The sequence below is a fragment of the Schistocerca serialis genome, chromosome 9, assembly GCF_023864345.2.
Source record: "Schistocerca serialis cubense isolate TAMUIC-IGC-003099 chromosome 9, iqSchSeri2.2, whole genome shotgun sequence".
Lineage (NCBI taxonomy): Eukaryota > Metazoa > Arthropoda > Insecta > Orthoptera > Acrididae > Schistocerca > Schistocerca serialis.
In genome coordinates this window covers 192840908-192865909 of record NC_064646.1, presented here as the reverse complement: position 1 = coordinate 192865909, position 25002 = coordinate 192840908, and positions in this window count along the sequence as shown.

Below are 25002 nucleotides of genomic sequence, written 5' to 3'. Positions count from 1 at the left end.
CTAACCATGGCCCTGCACCCGCCCCCTCGCAGAAGCAACTATGCCCCTCGCAGTAGGGAACTCAACCTGCATACCAAGCAACGCATTTACCAAACAGTTATCCTGCCTGCCCTCACGTATGGATCCGTTACCAACAAGGGGCAAAAACTAACCAGGGCCATGCACCCGCCCCTTCGCAGTAGGGAACTCAACCTGCATACCAAGCAACGCATTTACCGAACAGTTATCCTGCCTGCCCTCACGTATGGATCCGCTGCATGGGCCACGATTAGTGTCACCAGGATGCGGACTTTGTAGCGCCTGCAGAACAAGGTGCTCAGGTGGAGCCTGCACGCCCCGCCACTCACGAGAATTGTCACTCTCCACGAGGAAGCGGATATCGTCCCCCTAAAGACGACCATACGCAGCAACGCGCGGCGGCTCTATGAGAAAGTGGATGCCTTGCGGGACACTGTCCATGGGTTACGCCACGTTGGGACCACACTTCCACGCCGCTGGCATCGACATCCGGTTCCCCTAACCATCCTAGAGGATACGGATTCCGACCATGGCTAACGATAGGTCTGGCACGCCCACCACCGATGCATCCTTTGGCGGGACTAGCCCCCATTCTACGTCCAATACTTTCCAATCGTACCCGCCCATGTTAGGGTGAATTTTTCTGCCTGACTCATGTAGCACTGTCACCGTCAGAGGGTGGTACGGGACTGCAAGTCCCACCGCCACACCTCCAAAGTGAATTGCAGTGACGCCAGTCACTGCCCTGTGGAAATTTACTGCCTCACCAACACAGTTAGACCGCAATAGACCGGTGATGCTGTATTGCAACATATAAAAAAAAAAAAAAAATCACGGACTGGCACCCAGTGCCCCGTAGCATTATCTAGATTACAGGCGTGTAAGTGCCCTGGTCCCTGACGACAACCCACCCTGGGGCCCAGATGGACCACAAGCCGCCCCCCCCCCCCCACAACGCCACGCAGAGCACCTGTCGCAATATCTAGATTGCAGGCGCGCAAGTGCCGTGGTCCCTGACAACCAACCACCCTGGGGCCCAGATGGACCACAAGCCGCCCCCCCCCCACCACACCGCCATGCGGAGCATGCTAACAACAAGGGGCAAAAGCTAACCAGGGCCCTGCACCCGCCCCCTCGCAGTAGGGAACCCAACCTGCATACCAACCACACTGGGGACCAGATGGACCACAAGCCGCCCCCCCCCCCCCCACACCGCCACGCGGAGCATGTTACCAACAAGGGGCAAAAGCCAACCAGGGCCCTGCACCCGCCTCCTCGCAGTAGGGAACTCAACCTGCATACCAAGCGACGCATATACCGAACAGTTATCCATCGCAATATCTAGATTGCAGGCGTGCAAGTGCCCTGGTCCCTGACAACCACCCACCCCGGGGCCCAAATGGACCACAAGCTGCCCCCCCCCCACATCGTCACGCAGAGCGTGTTACCAACAAGGGGCAAAAGGAAACCAGGGCCCTGCACCCGCCCCCTCGCAGAAGCTAACCATGGCCCTGCACCCGCCCCCTCGCAGTAGGGAACCCAACCTGCATACCACCCACCCTAGGGCCCAGATGGACCACAAACCGCCCCCCCCCCCCCCACACCGCCACGCGGAGCATGTTACCAACAAGGGGCACAAGCTAACCAGGGCCCTGCACCTGCCCCCTCGCAGTAGGGAACTCAACCTGCATACCAAGCGATGCATTTACCGAACAGTTATCCTGCCTGCCCTCACGTATGGATCTGCTGCATGGGCCGCCCCCCCCCTCACACCGCCACGCGGAGCACCCGTCGCAATACCTAGATTGCAGGCGTGCAAGTGCCCTGGTCCCTGACAACCACCCACCCTGGGGCCCAGATGGACCACAAGCCGCCCCCCCCCCACACCGCCATTCGGAGCATGTTACCAACAAGGGGCAAAAGCTAACCAGGGCCCTGCACCCGCCCCCTTGCAGTAGGGAACCCAACCTGCATACCACCCACCCTAGGGCCCAGATGGACCACAAACCGCCCCCCCCCCCCCACACCGCCACGCGGAGCATGTTACCAACAAGGGGCACAAGCTAACCAGGGCCCTGCACCTGCCCCCTCGCAGTAGGGAACTCAACCTGCATACCAAGCGATGCATTTACCGAACAGTTATCCTGCCTGCCCTCACGTATGGATCCGTTACCAACAAGGGGCAAAATCTAACCAGGGCCCTGCACCCGCCCCCACGCAGTAGGGAACTCAACCTGCATACCAAGCTCCGCATTTACCAAACAGTTATTTACTGCCTCACCAACACATTTAGGCCGCAATAGACCAGCGATGCTGTATTGTAACATATCACAAAAAAAACACATACAATCCTAATGTTCAGTTAAACTCACCATTTACTCCATGTAGATTTTAAGTGACGGTCCATATAAAGAACTTCTTATTGGGTTATGACTTCAATACTATAGAATTTTCAAGATTTGTAGGAATCAGTAACTCGCAGATAGTATGAAACGCAGATTTCAATTGTACATATCGCCACAGCTTGTGATACAGTTATGCTAACAGACAGATTCTCATAGCACAGTTGCCTGATGTACTTGTGGTGTTAGATCGAGATTTCAGTTTAAACTCCCACAATTAGTCCCAGATTGTGATAAACCTAATAGTCACTTCTTCATAAGGCACTTGTCTGATGTATCAGTCGTAGACTGGGAAGTATGCTTGCGTGTATGTGCGTGTACAGTCCGTATATTTCAAAAGGAGGACCAACAATTATAGATCGCAAAATCCACTTTCCGTGCAGAATTCAATTCTGTCGGCACCAGACTGCCTTCTGAGCATGCTTTAGCATGTTTCTCCAGTAGCCATGCTCCATTTTTAATAAGGTTTGCAAGGACCAATGGAAATGAAGCCCCATGCATCTTGACAGACCGTAGGGGAACGATACGGGCGACCCGCACCGCCGTACAGGCAAGGTCCTAATGCCTTCCCCCGACCGTAATGGGGATGAATGATGATGATGATGAAGACGACACATCAACACACATTCATCTCGGGGCAGGTGAAAATCCCTGAGCCCGCCTGGAATCGAACCCGAGACCCCGTGCTCGCTCAGGAAACGAGAATGCTACCGCGAGACCACGAGTGGCGGACCAAGGAACCATATAAAAGTTAATTTTTGTTCTCAATTATTAAACATTTTAACTGGTGACAGTGGTCTGGGATGCGTCAGACTGCAGTGCAGCGGACTGCTCGGCAATACTGTAATAGCATCGGGGGAAAGTACACTAAGTTGACAGAAGTCTTGGGATAGCGATATGCACATAAACAGATGGCGGTAGTATCGTGTACCTAAGGTAGAAAAGGGCAGTGCATTGGCGGAGCTGTCGTTTGAGCTTCGTGTTGCATGTAAAAAGGTTTTCGACGTGGCTATGGCCGCACGACCGGAATTAACAGACTTTGAACGCAGAATGTTAGTTGGAACTAGACGCGTAGGAAATTCCATTTCGGAAAGAGTTAAGATTTTCAGTATTCTGAAATCCACAGGGTCAAGAGAGTGCTGAGAATAATAAAATTTAGGCATTACATCTCATCACAGAAAACGTAGTGGCCGACGGCCTTCACTTGAGGACCGAGAGCAGCGGCGTTCGCGTCAGTGCTAAAACACAAGCAACACTGCGTGAAATAACGATAGTAATCAATGTGGAACCTAAGACGAACTTATTCGTAAGGACAGAGGGGTGAAATCTGGCGTCAGTTGGCTATGCCAGCAGACGACTGACGCGTGTGCCTTTCGTAATGGCACTACATCGCCTGCAGCTGCTCTTCTAGCCTCGTGACCACATCGGTTGGACCTTAGACGACTGGAAAACCGTGATCTACTCAAACGAGTCAGTTGGTAAGAGCTGTTGAGAGGGCTTTAGTGTGACGCAGAACTGCGAAGCCACGGACACAAGTTGTCAGCAAGGCACTCTGCAAGCTGCTGGTGACTCGAAAATAGTGTGGGCTGTGTTTACACAAATGGACTGGGTCCTCTGGTCCAAATGAACCGATTATTGACTGGAAATCCTTATGTTCGGGTACTTCGAGACCACAACGTTGAAAGTTTGATGTTTTTTAAAATGGACATAAAGAATCACGTCCGCAAGAAACTTATATCTTCGTTGTTACCCGTTTAGATCAGTTTCTTCAGACCTCATACCATGATGATACGCGGTGGTGGTGGCGGCGGTGTGCGGAGCAGGCGTCGCAAACTCCACGAACTGCTGCAGTTGACGTTCTTGGAGTTCGTACCGCCTGCTTTGTTCACTGCCCCCTCCCCCCTCTGCCACTATTGTATGAGGTCCCAAGATTATCAGAAACTGATCGAAACTGGTAACCATAGAAAAAAGTTTCTTACGGTCGAGACTGTTTATGAACATTTTAAAGTGTCAAGAAAAAACCGCTGTCCTCCACGAGAAATGTTCTCAGAAATTAACGGATTTTTATGCATAACAGTGTGCTATTTGGTCACCCAGATCGTCCGACATGGATCCCATCAAACATTTATGAGACATAATCGGGAGGTCAATTAGTGCACAAAATCCTGCGCCGGCAGCCCTTTCGCACTTGTGGACGGCTACAGAGGCAGCGTGGCTCAATATTTCTGCATGGGACTTCCACGCAATGTCTGGTTACTGCACTACGCCGGGCAAGAGAAGGTCAGACACCATATTATGGGATATACCATGACTTTTGTGTATCAGATGAACAAATACGGGAAGCTATCCAGAGAATACAGGGTGTCCAGAATGAGACTCCAACATTTTAATATTCTATATCTTTCTCATTTCAGATGCTGGGCCTGTGAATCCTGAAGGGGCAGACAGAGCAACTCAAGTTTGTGGTGCGCAAATTTGATACGCCAAGTGGCCAGTGGCCGTAGTGGAGGTGCAATCAATTGTTTTTAGCAAAATGGAGGAAATGAAGGAGCGTGCACAAGTAGTCTGGTGGTATGCGGAGACAAAATCGGCGACCCAAGTGCAAAGAAACTTTCGTCGAGTTTACAACAAAGGGCCCCCGTCGTTCAAGACTATAAAGAAGAGGTGTGATCAGTTTTTGGCTACTGGGAGTGTTGCAAAAGGGCACGGTGGTGGTAAGCCTGGGATCAGTGAACATCATGTGGAACAAGTGCGGCGGTCATTCGAACAAAGTCCACAAAAGTCAGTGCGACAGGCAAAACGAGAACTTCGTGTGAAACGTTCAACAGTGCGCATGCTTCATCTGCGATTAATTTTGTACGCATATAAAGTGCAGGTTGTGCAAGAAATCAAGCCTGATGATCGACCAAAGCGATAAAGGATTTGCATGTGTCATGTTAGATCGCATTGCCGCGGACGAGACATTTCTATCACGCGTGATGCGTACTGACGATACAACTTTTCACAATCGTCACAATGTGCGCATCCGGGGATCCGAAAATCCACATGCACCTAGGGAACACTTGCGCGAAGTCCGAGAGTTAATGTGTGGTGTGGTTTCATGATAAATCGCATTGTTGGGCCGTTTTACTTTCAGGAGCCGACTGTGGATGGAGCCATCTACATGGACATGTCGAAACAATTTGCCGTGCCACAGATAACAGACCTGCAGCTAAATGTGATGTTTCAGCAGGACGGTGCACCACCCCATTGGAGCCTTGATGTCCGAAAATTTTTCAATGACACATTCCCGCAACGATGGATTGGCCGTGGAGGTCCAATTCCTTGGCCGCCACTTTCGCCCGACATAACCCCCCTAGATTTTTTCTTGTGGGGTTATGTGAATGACCTGGTATACGCTACACCAGTAAAGTACCTGCAAGACTTGAAACAGCGATTAAGAATTGTCATCAACTCTGTCACAGAACACATGCTCCGCAACACATGGCACGAATCGATTATAGACTTGATATTCTTCGTGCTACCCGTGGCGCCCGTGTTCAAGTGTACTGAACCCTCCACCTGTGTATGGAAACTTGATGAGCTGCTGTATGATTTCCCTGTATTTGTTTGTCAGTAAACTGTGTTTCCTCTCAGATTTTATGAGTTCAAATGTTGGAGTCTCGTTGTGGACACCGTGTATTATTGCTATTGCTTAATAATACATACTTTAGTCTTTGCAACTGTAGACGCCACAAAGACTCTTCCTGGATCGAATTAGAAAGCATGTCAAAGATGCACCAAGTGCATAGATGTTGAAGGATATTACGCTGATAAGCCAAAACTTTATGACTACTGCCCACCGCGACGATGTATGCCGCCTTGTGCCGTTGCAGGCACGTGATGCGTTCACAGAAGTATGTAAGCTGAGCAGACAAGGTCGAGGGATCACCCTAGCAAAGATATGGGCTGCAAATATGGAAAATCTTTTAGATAAGCAACCTTGAGAAAGACAGATTATTATTACTCAGAGCCAGTGAATGAGCATCTCGAAAATGGCGAAGCTGGCCCAATGCTCACTTGCTACTGTCGTGAGGATCACCGCAAAGAGGTAGACGCACAGTGAAACTATTACTAGGCGCTAATGGTTGAACGACCACGAATTTTCTCAGAACATGAGTTTCTGAAACCTGTCTGCTCTGTAAAGAAGGATATATGGTGATCTGTGGCATCTTTGCCGAAAGAGCACAATGCCGGTGTGCGCACAAATGTTTCGGAGTACACCGTTCATCGTACAGTGTTGAACATGGAACTCCGTAGCAGACCACCCCTATACTCGTACAACGACAAACCTCGTAATGTAGGTGAACGGCGGCTTGAAATGTGCTGTGCGCTACTGAAGCAGGCTGGTGGGAGGAGAATTATTCTATGGGAAACATTCTTCTGCGCTTGCATGGGACCTGTGGTAGTAATTGAGGAACGCTGATAGCTGCGAATCACCTACATCCTTTCATGGTTGATGTCTTTCCCTGTGGGAATGTCATCTTTCAGCAGTATAATTGTGTCTGTTCTCGAGCCATAACCGTGCTACAGTGGTTTAATGAGCTTTTAGTGAGCTCACGTTGATACCCCGGCGACTAAATTCGTCTGATGTAGATCTATGGAAACCATTTGGGCTGCTATCGAGCGCCATCATCGCGTACGCAAATCAACGGCCTGTTATTTAGCTGAGTTACATGACCTGTGCGTAGCCATTTAACGCCACCTGCCACCACAAGCCTACCGACAAACTGTCGAATCCCTAATACACAGAATCAGTGATGTATTTCGATCCAAAGACGGAAAAACAAGCTGTTAAGCAGGTGGTCAGAATGTTTTGGCTCGTCAGTGTAGGTAGACACTTGACGTTAGTTGAAATTTTGTTTTTCGAATAAAAGTTTCGTTTTAAGACTTTTTTCCTTTTTTACTTCGTACGTACACTACTAACCGTTAAAATTACTACACCAAGAAGAAATGCAGATGATAAACGGGTATTCATTGGACAAATATATTATGCTAGATCTGACATGTGATTACAATTTGATGCAATTTGGGTGCATATTTCCTCAGAAATCAGTAGCCAGAACAACCACCTCTGGCCGTAATAACGGCCTTGATACGCCTGGGCATTGAGTCAAACAGAGCCTGGATGGCGTGTACAGGTACAGCTACCCATGCAGCTTCACCGCGATACCACGGTTCATCAAGAGTAGTGACTAGCGTATTGTGACGAGACAGTTGCTCGGCCACCATTGACCAGTTGGTGAGAGATCTGGAGAATGCGCTGGCCAGGGCAGCAGACGAACATTTTCTGTATCCAGAGAGGCCAGTATAGGACCTGCAAAATGCGGTTGTGCATTATCCTGCTGAAATTGAGGTTTCGCAGGGATCAAATGAAGGGTAGAGCCACGGGTCGTAACACACCTGAAATCTAACGTCCACTGTTTAAAGTGCCGTCAATGCGAACAAGAGGTGACCGAGACGTGTAACCAACGTCACCCAATACCATCACGCCGGGTGATACGCCAGTATGCCGATGACGAATACAAGCTTCCAATGTGCGTTCATCGCGATGTCGCCAAACACGGATGCGACCATCTTGATCCTGTAAACATAACTTGGATTCATCCGAAATAATGACGTTTTGCCATTCGCGCACACAGGTTAGTCGTCGAGTACACCATCGCAGGCGCTCCTGTCTGTGATGCAGCGTCAAGGGTAACCGCAGCCATGGTCTCCGAGCTGATAGTCCATGCTGCTGCAAACGTCGTCAAACTGTTCGTGCAGATGGTTGTTGTCTGGCAAACGTCCCCATCTGTTGACTTGGGGTTCGAGACTTGGCTGCACGATCCGTTACAGCCATGCGAATAAGATGCCTGTCATCTCGACTGCTAGTGATACGAGGCCGATGGGATGTAGCACGGCGTTCCATATTACCCTTCTGAACCCACCGGTTCCATATTCTGCTAACAGTCATTGGATCTGGACCAACGCGAGCAGCAATGTCGCAATACGATAAACCGAAATCGCCATAGGCTACAATCCGACCTTTATCAAAGTCGGAAATGTGATGGTACGCATTTCTCCTCCTTACACGAGGCATCACATCAACGTTTCACCAGGCAACGCCTGTCAACTGCTGTTTGTGTATGAGAAATCGGTTGGAAACATTCCTCATGTCAGCACGTTGTAGGTGTCGCCGCCGCCGCCAACTTTGTGAAGTCTGTTGTTCTGTGTATTAATGGTTCTTACTAGGGCGGCTTATAAAATGGCAATGCAACAGCAGAGCGAATCACAACAGCCCTCAGCTGTTTCTGAGGTTTGTTGTTGTTGTGGTCTTCAGTCCTGAGACTGGTTTGATGCAGCTCTCCATGCTACTCTATCCTGTGCAAGCTTCATCTCCCAGTACCTACTGCAACCTACATCCTTCTGAATCTGCTTAGTGTATTCATCTCTTGGTGTCCCCCTATGATTTTTACCCTCCACGCTGCCCTCCAATACTAAATTGGTGACCCCTTGATGCCTCAGAACATGTCCTACCAACCGATCCCTTCTTCTGGTCAAGTTGTGCCACAAACTTCTCTTCTCCCCAATCCTATTCAATACTTCCTCATTAGTTATGTGATCTACCCATCTAATCTTCAGCATTCTTCTGTAGCACCACATTTCAAAAGCTTCTATTCTCTTCTTGTCCAAACTATTTACCGTCCATGTTTCACTTCCATACATGGCTACACTCCATACAAATACTTTCAGAAGTAACTTCCTGACACTTAAATCTATACTCGATGTTAACAAATTTCTCTTCTTCAGAAACGCTTTCCGTGCCATTGCCAGTCTACATTTTATATCCTCTCTACTTTGTCCATCATCAGTTATTTTGCTCCCCAAATAGCAAAACTCCTTTACTACTTTAAGTGTCTGATTTCCTAATCTAATACCCTCAGCATCACCCGACTTAACTTGACTACATTCCATTATCCTCGTTTTGCTTTTGTTGATGTTCATCTTATATCCTCCCTTCAAGACACCATCCATTCCGTTCAACTGCTCTTCCAAGTCCTTTGCTGTCTCTGCCAGAATTACAATGTCATCGGCGAACCTCAAAGTTTTTATTTCTTTTCCATGGATTTTAATACCTACTCCAAATTTTTCTTTTGTTTCCTTTACTGCTTGCTCAATATAGAGATTGAATAACATCGGGGAGAGGCTACAACCCTGTCTTACTCCCTTCCCAACCACTGCTTCCTTTTCATGTCCCTCAACTCTTATAACTGCCATCTGGTTTCTGTACAAGTTGTAAATAGCCTTTCGCTCCCTGTATTTTACCCCTGCCACCTTTAGAATTTGAAAGAGAGTATTCCAGTCAACATTGTCAAAAGCTTTCTCTAAGTCTACAAATGCTAGAAACGTAGGTTTGCCTTTCCCTAATCTTTCTTCTAAGATAAGTCGTAAGGTCAGTATTGCCTCACGTGTTCCAGTATTTCTACGGAATCCAAACTGATCTTCCCCGAGGTCGGCTTCTACTAGTTTTTCCATTCGTCTGTAAAGAATTCGTGTTAGTACTTTGCAGCTGTGGGTTATTGAACTGATTGTTCGGTAATTTTCTGAGGTTAGTGAAACATTAGACGCTAGGTTAACTGAAGTAGTGCCTAGCGGCAGCATTAATCAGGCCCCACAACAAAGCTTAAGTGTTTCGATGTCATCTGAGCAGTACGAAATAAACCCACTGACTGTAATCATGCAGCAGTTAACACTGTTAGCCAAAAATGTAACAGACTTAACTAAAGCGCAAATATAGACTAAAAGGGAATTAACTAAAGCACAAATAGAGACTAAAAGGGAGATGAATGAACAATTAGCAGCCAATGAAAAGAAAGTGGAAGAGTTAGCAGCCAATCAAGTGAAAGTCCAGGAGCAATTACTAGCTAATCAAACAAAGTTGAATGAGCAATTAGAAGCTAATCAAGCGGAATTAAATAATAAATTAGTAGAGAGTTTTCAGAAACTTGATGATAAATTAAATAAAACTGCGGAAGAATTGAAAATTCAGAATGAAAAGACAGAATTAAAATTAGCTGCTCAAATTGAGCAAGTCACTCAGCAGTGTAATGAAAATGCGAAGAAGTTACGCCTAGAGCTAACCGAGTATGTTGCTACTAAGCTTGATACTATTAAAGAGCGGGTCGAGTCAATCCCACAGATAGTTCAAGCACAAGAACAGATGCAATGTTCTATGGCAGTAATTCCGGTATTAGTTGAAGTTCAAGATGCTGGAAGCCAGAGAACAACTAGGCGAAGAACTTAAACAATGGTAAGAAAACACTGAGAGATCTTTAAATCTATCTCGAGAAGATATGCGTTCCTCGCAAGGAAATGAACCCATAACAAGATCTATCAATGAAGCTACGTTATTTAACTGATCAAGTACAGAAAGGGACATTAATGCACACGTTCGTTTTTGCAATCAACATCAATGACACCGCCAATTCCAGATCTACAACCCAGACTAGAAAATTGTTCATACCGTAGTGTTTATAAGAAGTTTTAGGCGAGTATTGCCAAAAACTTGGAGTGATTGGCAAAAGGTTAGTTTCGTGACCGGTTATATTCTGGGGTCAGGAGCTATATGGGCATCTGATATGATATCAACTTGGGACACATATGAAGATTTTGAACGAGCATTTTTATCCAAATACTGGTCCGAAGGAGTACAAGAACGTTTAAGGCAGGAGGTATTATACCCGGAAGCTTTTTGCTTTTCACGTGGGTCTTTAAAGAAATACCTTGAGAAATATGTAAACAAATCGCGGTATTGGGATAAGCCTATGCCTCTACAAGACGTGATTGGCATATTAAAATCTCGACTTCCGGCCAGCATCAGAAATACAATGCTGTATATTAATGAGCATGACCTTGACTCTTTCATGACTACGCTTGACACTATAGATATGATCGAGGAAGATGAACATCGGCCAAGACAACCGGTTATGCAGAGGAGAGCGATTGAGGCGCCAAACGCAAACCGGAACGGAAACGGATTTAATAATTATTATACTAGGAATAGTCAGAGATTAAACGGAAACAACTGCAACGGAAATGGAAATTTCAATAACAGTGCAGCGAGGGACAGATTCAGAGACAATCGAACAGGTCGCAGATACAACCCAATGTTTGGAAATGCAAGAGATTATCAGAACCAGCAGTTTTCAAACAATAATAATGCGTACAGAAATTCTGACCCTCGATTTGAAGCAAATAACACAACCAGTCATCAACAACAACCAATCATAACAGAAATAGTAGATAATTCAAGAGGAAATAATAATCGACATTTAAACTGAAGGGGGCTGCTTTATGCTCCGTAAAGTCGCCCGGGGAATACAAAAGGGGCAAACCTGCTTTAAACGAAATTAATTCCGTGGCAATGTTGAGATATAATGAAGGCGAATTTGAAACGTCCCCTTAAAACAATTATACATGACTGTGCTTAACCTGACACACGATATTTTTAGCGCAACGCAATCTGACTTTCAAAAAATCCCTACGAAAGAATGGCCCTGACTAACATTAACCTATACCTTTCACAAATCGCTAACCTCACAAAAATCTTGGTTACTCGAACTACTGCAATACAGCGAGCGCCACTACTGCCAGCTAAATAAAAGATTCAAACTACGAAAGGCACTAACTACTGATAGGCATAGTTAGCAAATGAAAGATTTTGATAGAGAACAACCAATGTATTTACCTCAATAGTCATAATATATATAGCAGTTCATGACAAATTACAAAACTCCGCCATCTCTCTCCCCACATCCACCACTGCTGGCGGCTCACCTCCAACTGCGCAACGCTACGCACTGTTCACAGCCAGCTGCCTAACACTACAATGGCGAGTATTACAACAATGCAAAGCAGCCACAGACTGCTCACAGCACAGCCAGTGATTTTCATACAGAGGTGGCGTTACCAAAAAAAACCTAAACAGCCTACTTACAAATTAATGGCAGATGAATAGACGAGAGACTTAGAGGCCTGTGTAGTCAAAGATAAAAGGGTTCCTGTGTCTGAGATCATCACAGAAGTGGGAGGAATTTTAATCAATGTTGTATTGGACACAGCTTCATCTACAGACGTAGTATCCGGAACTTTGTTTCGCAGAATTAGTAAAATTAAGTACAAAATTGCCGAGTTATAGGTGCAGTGGGAGCAAAATCCCGGAACGTCAAGATACAAACGCTTATAGAGATAAAATTGGGAAATGTTTACAAACGCTTATAGAGATAAAATTGGGAAATGTAGCTAAACAACGCACATTCCTTGTAGTGGAAAAGTTGTTAGTAGATTGTATTCTTGGCATTGGAACTTTGCGAGCCTGCAATTGCAAGTTGGACTTGGTAGAAGGAAAGGTGCATTTTAAAATCGAAGATCAATTTGTTACACTGATCTTACTGAGAAAGGAGGCAGTGTATGAGCGATATTTCCGTGGTGCTGCTGTACAGTTGATTTGTGATGAAAATAATAATATGCACCGACTACCGATCAACTCAATTCAAGTAGAGGATTTCAGACAAACAGTCGAACAGAAGATTGCTGAGTCAGATTGCCTAACGGATAGTCAGAGGGAACAACTGTTCAATATATTAACAAAATGTGAGTTAGTTTTCGATGTAAAGCCCGGAATTATTAGAGGATATGTTTGTACATTACAGATTAAGCCCCATAAGACATTTTTCCGCACACACTATCCCATTCCCTGGCTAGTAAAATAATCAGTTCAGGAGGAGATACAAAAAATGTTAAACTGCAATCTTATTGAACCGTCGAACAGCCCATATTGTTCTCCGTTGCTTGTTGTACCAAAGCCAGGAGGAAACGTTCGATTGGTATTAGATGCAAGGGAAATGACCAAAATTATAGTACCTGTGCGCACACATCCGGAGAACATCGATGAGTTAATACAGAAAATCCTATTTAACCAGTATTGATTTGAGAAGTTCGTTCTGGCAAGTCCAATTAGACAAGGACTCAAGAAAATATATTGCTTTTATATATGGAGGGAGAAGCTATCAGTTCAAGGTCGTTCCGTTTGGTCTCAATATCAGCTCTGTAGTTTTTATTTCTTCGTTGGACTATGCCCTTGGACCAGAACTACGTATTCGAATAATAATTTTTGTGGACGATTTATTAAGTGCCTCTAAAACTTGGGAGGAACATGTACAACTTATTATGAGGATTTTTGCTGTGTTCAAACAAACTGGTATAACTGCAAATCTAAAAAGATGCCAATTTTCTCTACAGAGAATTAAATTCTTAGGACATATGATTAATGGAAAAGGCATTCTTCCAAGGGAAGCGAAGATTAGTGCGATAAATAATTTTCCAACTCCAAGAAACAGAAGACAACTGAAAGGCTTTATAGGCTTCACTTCATTATTTCGTCGATTTATTAAAACTCAAGCAATGAACTCTGAAGCACTAAACCGGCTCCTGAGGAAAGATGTACCATGGCAATGGTCTAATGATTGTGAAAAGGCTTTTTGTGAAATTAAGGATCAACTGATAAATGCTCTGTTATTATACCACCCTGATATGAATGTCGGATTCTGTTTAGCCACTGATTCATCAGATGTGGGATTAGGATCTTGTTTATTTCAAATTAGGTACATCGATGGTGTAAAAACCTTTTGTCCAAATGGTTCAAATGGCTCTGAGCACTATGGGACTTAACATCTATGGTCATCAGTCCCCTAGAATTTAGAACTACTTAAACCTAACTAACCTAAAGACATCACACACATCCATGCCCGAGGCAGGATTCGAACCTGCGACCGTAGCAGTCGCGCGGCTCCGGACTTAGGGCCTAGAACCGCTAGACCACCGCGGCCGGCCTTTTTGTCCAATTGCATTTGCTAGCAGAGTTTTATCCACCTGTGAAAGAGCATATACCACTACGGAACTGGAAGCTTTAGCAGTTATTTGGTCTTTGAAAAGGTTTAATTATTATGTATATGGCTCAAGGATAACCGTTTATTGTGACCACCAATCACTAGCCTTTTTACAAACTTGTAAGTTGCTGCATCCTCGCTTGTCAGGGTGGACGCTGGCGGTGCAAGAATATCAGTTTCAAATTATTCATGTAGCCGGAAAAGAAAATATTATAGCTGACGCGTTGTCAAGATCTCCAGAAGGAATAACACCTAAAATGGATGTAAATAATAAGGCAGAATTTCCAGTGCTTCTTCTTCAAGAAAATAATTACGACTTATATTATATTCATTTATGTAAGACAATGGCTCAGCTTCACTAGAAGGATCGGCGATGGAATGCTCTAATACGACAATTCAATCAACAAAATCCTACGGTCAATTTGGAATACTACCAGCTTGTGAATAATAAATCTGGGAAGACCGAGAATCCAAAGAGGTGTGTCTGCATACCCGAAGAATATGAAGAACGATTAATTTGGTTTACGCATTTGACATGGGGTCATGTTGGTGTTGTAAAGTGTGCTAATAAGATTAGATATTATTCTTACTTCCCAAATATAAGGCGATAAGTTCACAAAGTCATACAGAAATGTGTTCTCTGTCAAAAGGCTAAGCCAGACAACAAGGGAAATAAAATTGCGCTTCACTCAATAATACTGAAGCACCAAAATCACTCATATCATGTGATATTTGTGGACCACTTCCTAGAGCCAGAGGTGGTGTTAAGTACATTATTGGATTCTGTGATGTGTTTACAAAATATGTTGAACTATATCCTATAAAATCAGCAACTGCAAGAGCTGCCGCAGTAAAGTTTGTAAATGACTACATTCCTCATGCAGGGATTCCAAAATCTATAATCCTTGACAATGCGAAGATATTTACTGAATATTTATGGAGAAAATTAGTATCACAACTAGGAATAAAACAGATATTTACATCTTGCTATCATCCACAAGAGAATTTAATTGAACGGGTTTTTCGGGAACTAAACAGATTCATGAGAACGTACTGTCATGATAAACAAACTACCTGGATAAACTATTTGACTGAGTTTGAGCAGATTTATAATAATTTACCACATAGTTCTACAAACTTTACCCCGAATGAACTGATGTTCAGAGATAACGAAAGAAACTTTTGGGTAGATAACTTGCCTAAACTCGAGGACACCAAAATGTCATGGGAAGAAAAAATTCGCAATTCTCTCATTAATATTACAGAGAAAGCAAGACAGCGAAAGGAAATCCATGATAGAAACATCAAACGGATTCAGACTTTCAATATGGGACAGAAAATTCTTTTAAGAAGACACATCAAGTCATCAAGGTTGAAGAAAACCATCAGAAAATGGAATCTAATTTATACAGGTCCATATATAATAGTTGATATACCGAATCCTGGTGCGTATTTATTAGCATATCCGGATTCTGGAAGAATAAAAGGATTATTTCCTCATCCAGACCTAAAGAGGTACTTTTAAGGCAAATGTGTCAAATTAAATGAAAAGTCTGTATGAAGTATTTGGGTGTTGAAAAAAAAAAATTGTAGTGCGACGGACAGTATGCCTCAGCTACTGTGATAGGTTAAATGACAGCATGCCAAGCATCTGTGATAGTTTAATGAACAGTAACCGATTGCTTCTGTGATAGTAAAGGAATATTTAGAAAAGTAAGTGGAACTGTAGCTATTGCTGCTGTGACGACTTACGGGTTATCTGTCTACGCGATGATCACCAAAGAAGCTTGTGCGTGTGAAATAATATACAACATTCAAGGAGTGTTAATCTCCAGTGATAATAAGTTTACTGAAACTATATGATCGAATACGGTGTTTGCGTGTGAAGTTAGTGTTTGTAAACTGACAGTTCACAGGAGAACAAATGAACCGCGTTAGGAAATTAGAATCGATTGCAACTGTCCACAGACATAAAGACTCGCTGGTTTTATTTTTGGGGCGAGCTAAATTCTATTTAAGAGAATTTAATTAACTAGTTTAGTGTGGGTTTATAAAATTAGAGTTAATAAGAAAGTTCTTCATTGAATTTATAATAATGTGTCATTTTCCAGTTGGATTTGTTTATTGTTATATTGCATTCATATATGTTCATGAGAAAATGCGGCAATCGGAGAATAAAAGAGAAAAATTTGATCGTCAATCACTACTAACAAAGATTAATTTCATCTGGAGAGGTCATGCTGCAAGACTTACTTAAACGTGCTCTTTCAGCAAAATTTCATTGTAATCATGTATGGATAAGATGTAATTTTTTTTTTGAAATTGTCTCAAATAATAAAGTTTTTAATATTCTGACATGCTATCCACATTCGTACTTGAAACCAAATTAGGAAAGATTCAGATCTACTTCCACCTGGAAAAGCCAACGAAACACACACACACACACACACACACACACACACACACACACACAAAATTAAAACCAGGATTAGAACCTTTCGGCTTACTCAAGAAGATGGATGAAATTATCCATGTTTTCAAAATTGTTTTCGGATCTGGAGTTGTGATATTGTGCAACTACAGTATCGATTAAGACACTTAGGTGTGGAAAGTATAAGACGAATGGATTTTCTCATTCTTCAGATGGAAGATTGGATGGATCAGGTCCATATTTGAGTTCAAAATGAATCTGGAGAAATTCGACTAACCCTTCTCTTCCAGGAATCTTTAATAGTTGACCATTCCTTAGACGAATTTCGATTGTTTCATGCCATAATCCTGAATACCTGTTCCTCAGGTTCCTTCTGGTCTCTCAAATCCGTTACGTCTCCTGTCCGGTACGCCAATGCGACGCCTGTCCTCCGTACCGCGTCCCATGTTCCTGTTCGATCAGTTACACCGCAGTTCAGCAAGACATCGATGAAGAAAATTTATCAGAAGATTGCAAAAATTTGCATGTGTAAAGATTTTTTTTTTTGGCTATGGGGCAGATTTTATCTTTCCTATGAATTCTAGAATATCTCTCAAATTTCTAAATTATTCTGTCTTTCCTATCATCTATGATACCTAGTTGGGGTCTAAGCCTCCAGGTTTTTCTGGGTTTCCCTGTGAAGGCCAGTTCCTGAATAGGTAGACCTGATTAACAACTATATAAGTCCATCTTCCCTGGTTGTGTACGTTGGATGCGGGTATGCCCCAGTACACGTGAAAGCAACAACTAGGTACCTAGGTAACGAAGATTGGTGTTACCTATACCAAATCTCTTTCAGTTCTTGCAATCAAAAATCTTACTAACTTCTTAAAATTTATAGGAACGTATGTTCCACTAATTCTGACGAGTTAGCTAAGCCAATACTTAGCTCGCAAAGTGGATACATATCAACTTTGCTCGCTGCGAGGGGCGATGTAATGTCTCTTACAGCGGTCTCTCCGCGATATTTTCAGAAATTTTATAAATTATATAACTCAGTACATATCTCGAAATATCTCTTCTTGTCTTACCGATTCCTAAACTTTAATATACGATGATTATCAATTCAAAGTAGTTTCAAGCCCTATTATTTCTTGGAGCGTCCATTTACTCCATGGAATAGCTTCTCTGCTATCTATGTTTTCTCTTATGAAAAGAATGAAGGAGATCTTGCCGATTAGCCGTGAAAGGAGTATGTATGTATTGTTGAGCTAGTTGCCATCTTGACGAGATTCTGTATGAGAAGGAATTTAATACATGAACTAAACTAAAGTAAGTGTGTTCGCGCATTATTTAACTCATTGTTATTGACAGTGTCTGCTTACTACGCTGTGTTGCACGGGATCAGTGGGGAACGTCTGATTTACATTGGACGAACCTGCCGTTTTGTACGCTCAAGATATCCAGTTCAAATAAATAGGCTAACACGGTCTTACCAGCAGATCTCCGGTCTTCCCCATGTGATCACCGAAAGTTAATAATTATTACAAATGTTTTCAGGAGATCGACTGACAATTTTCGTCGCACCGAGACTTCGAAATTGCTTCACTGCCTTATGGAATTTAAGTTAAGCTCAATTTAATCAGGATAGAACAGTATTGAACCGTGTGAATGTGATAAGCCTGCTTTGTGAATGAAAATTCCCTTAATATACGCATGTTTTTTACTATCCTGATCAGTGAAGCTAAATCAGGCCGGTGTGAGAGAGGTTTTCAAAGTTTAGACCCCACACACACAAAAAAAAAAAAAAAAAAACCAATATTAAAAGTGTATGTGGAAGGAGTATAGAAAAATACTCTGACGACCTTCAGCAGAATTCGACGGTAACTTTCATGATGTTACATTGTGCAAGTCTTCCTCTATGTGCGTAAAATTCGCTATTCCGGAAAACTCTGGCAGCCTGGTGTCGGCGCTTAAGATACAAGGAATTCCGTTAGAGGTGCGGAATGCAGAGGTGTGCCTTTAATCACGGAGGCAGCCGGCAGGCCGGCTTAACTTATCAGCGCACAGGTTTCCCAGAACACGTAGTGGAGAAGGTGGTTGGGGATACCCAGCGGGCCAATTAGGGTGCCCGGCTGGCAGACAGCAGGCACAGTGCGACCGCGAGCGTGCAGCACAGCCGGGCTGGCCTATTGTACGACGCCGCCATTGTGTGGCCGCGGTATTATTAGCCGCCCACGCAGAGCGGGCCGCGGCTGCAGACGCCGTCTTGTCGCCCTGATGAGGATTAACAACGACCTGTCTGCACGCGCTGTGACAAAGGACGCCGGCGCCGACGCGACGCCTGGCGTCGTTCTACGCGTCCTCTTCCGCCCACCGCCACTGTCTGACGATTCCAGCAGTGAGCCCAAACATAAAAACAGGCGCATCAGAATGTTTTTGGAGAGTCTTCCCTAATCTGTAAACCTCGGTCAACGATAGCATGTAATATGCTTACCGGGTTAATGTGCTCCATTCCAGAAGTTCTGAATCACGTCATAGATGTTTTAAGTGAAGTTGTTTGGGCCATTTTCGGCATTGTGGTGCTGTGCGGCGGTGTTTCATTTTAATGAAACAAGGGGCAAACGCTCACAGTCAAAACACGCACTGACAAATTTCACTCTCATACACACGCGATCTCTCAGTCACGCACTCTTACTTGTTTTCTCTCACCCTTTTCATGGCCTCTCAATTTCACCTGTCTTCTTCCTCGACTATAAGAAGTGCCGCTACTGTATGTATCTTCAGTGAAATATATTAACATCTCCAACACATATTTGGAAATGTAAATATTTTTATCATTTTGTCTCGTGTCTACTTACGTAATTCACCGTTAATATGATCGTATCTTCACCTTTTCGTTTTGGCCACCTGAGGATCACGTTAATTCGTGTCAGCTTCGTTCCTTTTGGTTCTATCGCTGTTTGTATATTTCTTGTCTGCTTTAATGATATGCCTCCAAAATATTCATTAATGTTCGTGGTCACGTCACATTAATGTAAGCACCGCCTATGTTTGACGTCAACGTGCAATAACTACTCACAGACGCCAGGTGGCAGCACGAGAAATTGAAGAAATTTAAAGCGTGTTCACAGCAGTCGTTGTAATGAGGAAACTGAGCGATTTATCTTATGTTCAAAAGGGCATGATGATTGGCTCTCGGGCCAAGAGTGGAATCATTCCCAAGCGGATAAGTTTTTAAACTGTTCCCATAGCGCCGTGGTTACAGGCTATCATGCTTGGCAAAATAGCGCAATCCAAAACAGGTGCCGAGGGAAATTCTGTGCCACGGACCGTAACGACAGGTGTGAACGAAGGCTATGAAGATGTGTACTGGCGAATCATCGTGCAACTGTTGAGCAACTGACCGCCGAGATGAAACAAGGAACTACCAACAGTGTCCTCCTCAACGAAAGATGCTGTGTGTGGGCATCCACAGAAGGCGCCTGGTTCAAGCACCCATGCTGATTGGTCTTCAACAGCCTCAAAGACTCGAATTTGTACGCCAGTACCGGAACTGGACGTCCTCTGAACGGCGACATGCGACCTTCTCAGTTGAGTCACATTTTATGCTCCGTTAGACAGATGACCATTGATGTATATGCCGTAAAACGTCTGAAAACAAACACCATGCAACAATCACGGGTAGGGTCCAGGCAGAAAGAGCGAGCGTTATGGTCTAGGGAATGTTTTCGAGCCATCCCCTGGGTGATATTGTCATTCTATAAGGCACAGTGGATCAACAAAAGTATGCATCTATCCTTGGGACAATCTCGGCACGATAGTGTCTACCAGCAGGACAATGCAACGTGCTACACTACTTTCAGTATACATGCGTTATTCGAAGAGCTCCAGGATGAATTTACTGCACTCCCCTCTCCACCTAGCTCGCCGAATTTAAGCTCAATCGACTATCTGTGAGACCACTTCAGTCAGGTTGTACCCGCTATGGATACTCAACCGAGGGACATAGCATTGCCGGACATAGCACTGGAGGCGGCATGGCTCCATATTCTTGTCGGTACCTTCCAGAACCTCACTGACTGACTTTCGGCGTGTCTCGCAGCAGTCCGCACGGCAGAAGGTGATTATTCAGGTACACTCCTGGAAATTGAAATAAGAACACTGTGAATTCATTGTCCCAGGAAGGGGAAACTTTATTGACACATTCCTGGGGTCAGATACATCACATGATCACACTGACAGAACCACAGGCACATAGACACAGGCAACAGAGCATGCACAATGTCGGCACTAGTACAGTGTATATCAACCTTTTGCAGCAATGCAGGCTGCTATTCTCCCATGGAGACGATCGTAGAGATGCTGGATGTAGTCCTGTGGAACGGCTTGCCATGCCATTTCCACCTGGCGCCTCAGTTGGACCAGTGTTCGTGCTGGACGTGCAGACCGCGTGAGACGACGCTTCATCCAGTCCCAAACATGCTCAATGGGGGACAGATCCGGAGATCTTGCTGGCCAGGGTAGTTGACTTACACATTCTAGAGCACGTTGGGTGGCACGGGATACATGCGGACGTGCATTGTCCTGTTGGAACAGCAAGTTCCCTTGCCGGTCTAGGAATGGTAGAACGATGAGTTCGATGACGGTTTGGATATACCGTGCACTATTCAGTGTCCCCTCGACGATCACCAGTGGTGTACGGCCAGTGTAGGAGATCGCTCCCCACACCATGATGCCGGGTGTTGGCCCTGTGTGCCTCGGTCGTATGCAGTCCTGATTGTGGCGCTCACCTGCACGGCGCCAAACACGCATACGACCATCATTGGCACCAAGGCAGCAGCGACTCTCATCGCTGAAGACGACACGTCTCCATTCGTCCCTCCATTCACGCCTGTCGCGACACCACTGGAGGCGGGCTGCACGATGTTGGGGCGTGAGCGGAAGACGGCCTAACGGTGTGCGGGACCGTAGCCCAGCTTCATGGAGACGGTTGCGAATGGTCCTCGCCGATACCCCAGGAGCAACAGTGTCCCTAATTTGCTGGGAAGTGGGGGTGCCGTCCCCTACGGCACTGCGTAGGATCCTACGGTCTTGGCGTGCATCCGTGCGTCGCTGCGGTCCGGTCCCAGGTCGACGGGCACCTGCACCTTCCGCGGACCACTGGCGCCAACATCGATGTACTGTGGAGACCTCACGCCCCACGTGTTGAGCAATTCGGCGGTACGTCCACCCGGCCTCCCGCATGCCCACTATACGCCCTCGCTCGAAGTCCGTCAACTGCACATACGGTTCACGTCCACGCTGTCGCGGCATGCTACCAGTGTTAAAGACTGCGATGGAGCTCCGTATGCCACGGCAAACTGGCTGACACTGACGGCGGCGGTGCACAAATGCTGCGCAGCTAGCGCCATTCGACGGCCAACACCGCGGTTCCTGGTGTGTCCGCTGTGCCGTGCGTGTGATCATTGCTTGTACAGCCCTCTCGCAGTGTCCGGAGCAAGTATGGTGGGTCTGACACACCGGTGTCAATGTGTTCTTTTTTCCATTTCCAGGAGTGTATTTAGACAGGTCATCGCGTTAAAGCTACTGTATACTACAGTTAAAAGCAGGATAAAAGGAAAAGTAGGTAAGTGTGTTGAAGAAGAGAAATGTGGATTTAGAGATGGTAGAAGAACAAGAGAAGCAATTTTGGCATTGTGCACGGTGTTGCAGAGAAGGAAGAAGAGTCTAGGATTAGAACAAGGAGTTAGGCCATGCTATCCCCTATATCCATATTCATTTAATTTGTTCAGGGAGGAAAGTGTCCACATCGTGAGAGAAAACACAATAAGAATTAAAGCCAATGGTGAAATATTATATTGTATTAGATTTGCTGCTGACGTCGTGATAGTTTCATATTCAGAAAAAGTAATGAACAATCAGATATTCTTAAACTAAGGAAGTTAAAAGTGAACAAACGGAAGAAGGTAATGGTAGTACAGCAAAACGTACGAGAAATTCAAACCAGTATAAAAACTGATGACGTCAGAATTGATCATGTGATTGTGACGTATATGCAACAAGTTTGCAGCAGCAGCGGCTAAAGCTTGTTGTTACTAAGAATGAATTTAATAAAAAGTGAAACTTCAGAATCATTATGAACAAATATTATTAATGAGAATGATATATGTGTCAATAATGGCCGAGTGCCAGATCAGCAAATTATTTAAATTTCGAAATTGCATTAACATTCAGTAACCACAGCATATTATTTAGATGTTGAGAATAATTATTATTACTTGGAGGATAAGGAGGCTTCTTCCACTGTCAAGATTGGGATTATTGCAAACTCGGACTAAGGATCACGAGCGTAACCTTGCAATTGCTTTTGCGCTATGCTTGCGAATTTTACCTTGAATTCCATCTTCAAGCGTAGTTAAGTCATTTAAACCTCTCCTCGCTATATAAATGAAGTCAGGCCTTGAGTGTGGTAGGATCTGCTGCCATCACCGACGTGAGGGCAGCGTGACACTTCATCTGTCTCCTAGTTCTCGACCGACACTACTACTTCCACTCTAGCAGACAGACCTCGTCTCACAACAATGCTTAGAAATGCGCTCCCATGTTGCACCCCCAGATTGTTACTATCGATGTCCGAGTGCTTACAGAATGCAAAGAATAGCGTAGAGTTAGACGTATTGTTTTATGTACTGGAGAGTTCTGACCCACTCCTTACGTGATATGGTTTTGTTATGTCGGTAGTATAATCGCAGGGGGAAACAGATGTTTAATGGAAGAGAAGAGAGAGAGTATTGTCAAAATAGGCATTTATGACTCAGAGAAACATTTTAACCAGCAAACATACCAACATAGATATCAAAAAATCCTGTGCAAAATAATGAGTACACTGTTCTATGGAAGTGAATTTGGACTCTGGGTACTTTCCAAAGGAATGTACTTGAAGCTGCTGAAATTTGGTTACGGTGGAAAATAACAAGAAAGAGCTGGACCGAAGGAAAAGGCAATCTCGAGGTCTTAGGGGATGTAAATGAAGAGACAAGATTGTTAAAACGAATGGAAAAGAGAAAAACAAATTACTGGATATGTTATCATCCACAACACTTCCGTAATTAATATTCTTAAAGAGAAGTGCTGAGAAAGAAAGTAAGAGGACGGCCTAGGATGAAGTATTTGGAAGGCACCGCGAAAAAGGCAGCACGTGACAATTACATAGAACTGAAACGAACAGCCAGTGACAGAGAAGGTGGCTGCATCGACAAGACATTAACGCTTAGAATACGTACCTACATCAGTTTTAAAGGTTGTACTACTGCTCCCTATTCTATGTTATCCACTACAATATTTTCTTCTCCAGCTGTTCACATTTCTTCTTGTTAGTATAATACCTTTGCGCCAACCTCTGTTCTTCTTGTATAACCTGAACTGTTGCTGCGTTATTTTATCTGACTTACAACGTTGAGTCATAAGCAGCGTTCTGACGTCAGTATGTCTCTGTTCCAATGTCAGAGACATATGTGTTCCAGTTTTCTTCTCTAACACAGCGTCACTCACAGGAACTCTCCCTCATCTCTCATCCACTTCAGTTCTCCCCTCTCCCCTCTCCCCCCTTCCCCCTCCCCCTCACCCAACATAAAGAGGATGAATATGTACATACAGGGTCGTCGAAAATTCCTGTTACAGGCTTCTAGGACTTGTAGAGGGGAGTGAGTACATCGTATTTTGAATAGGAACCCATGTCCGGAAACGTCATCCAACGCGACTACAGAGCGTCAAAGTTATAGGCGTGGGGGTCTGTAAATGCAGGTATACACGGGGTGATTCCGTGATGATGCTACAGACTTTCTAGGATGATGAAGAACGATAAATATATTAATTTGAAGTAAGTATCCCTGTACCGGAAACGAACGAATCGAAAGTTATAAACGAAAGCCGTTCTGATACCTCTGACAGTTGAATACATGTACCGGTTGTTGTGTTGCCAAAAGTGTAGGGCTGGTAACTTTCAGTGGTGGTAGTGTGGACAACAAAGAGAAAAAATTTTCAGTAAACGTCGGCTCTAAATCGCATACCTGAGGAGCTACGACCATTTGTTCATCTTCGCTAATGTGAAACTCATCTCCTCTACTGAGCAAGTGTTCATAGCTGTTAAGGTACGCACCTTAGAGCCCACGTTTAATGGACATTTTTTGTCGTTTTCGTC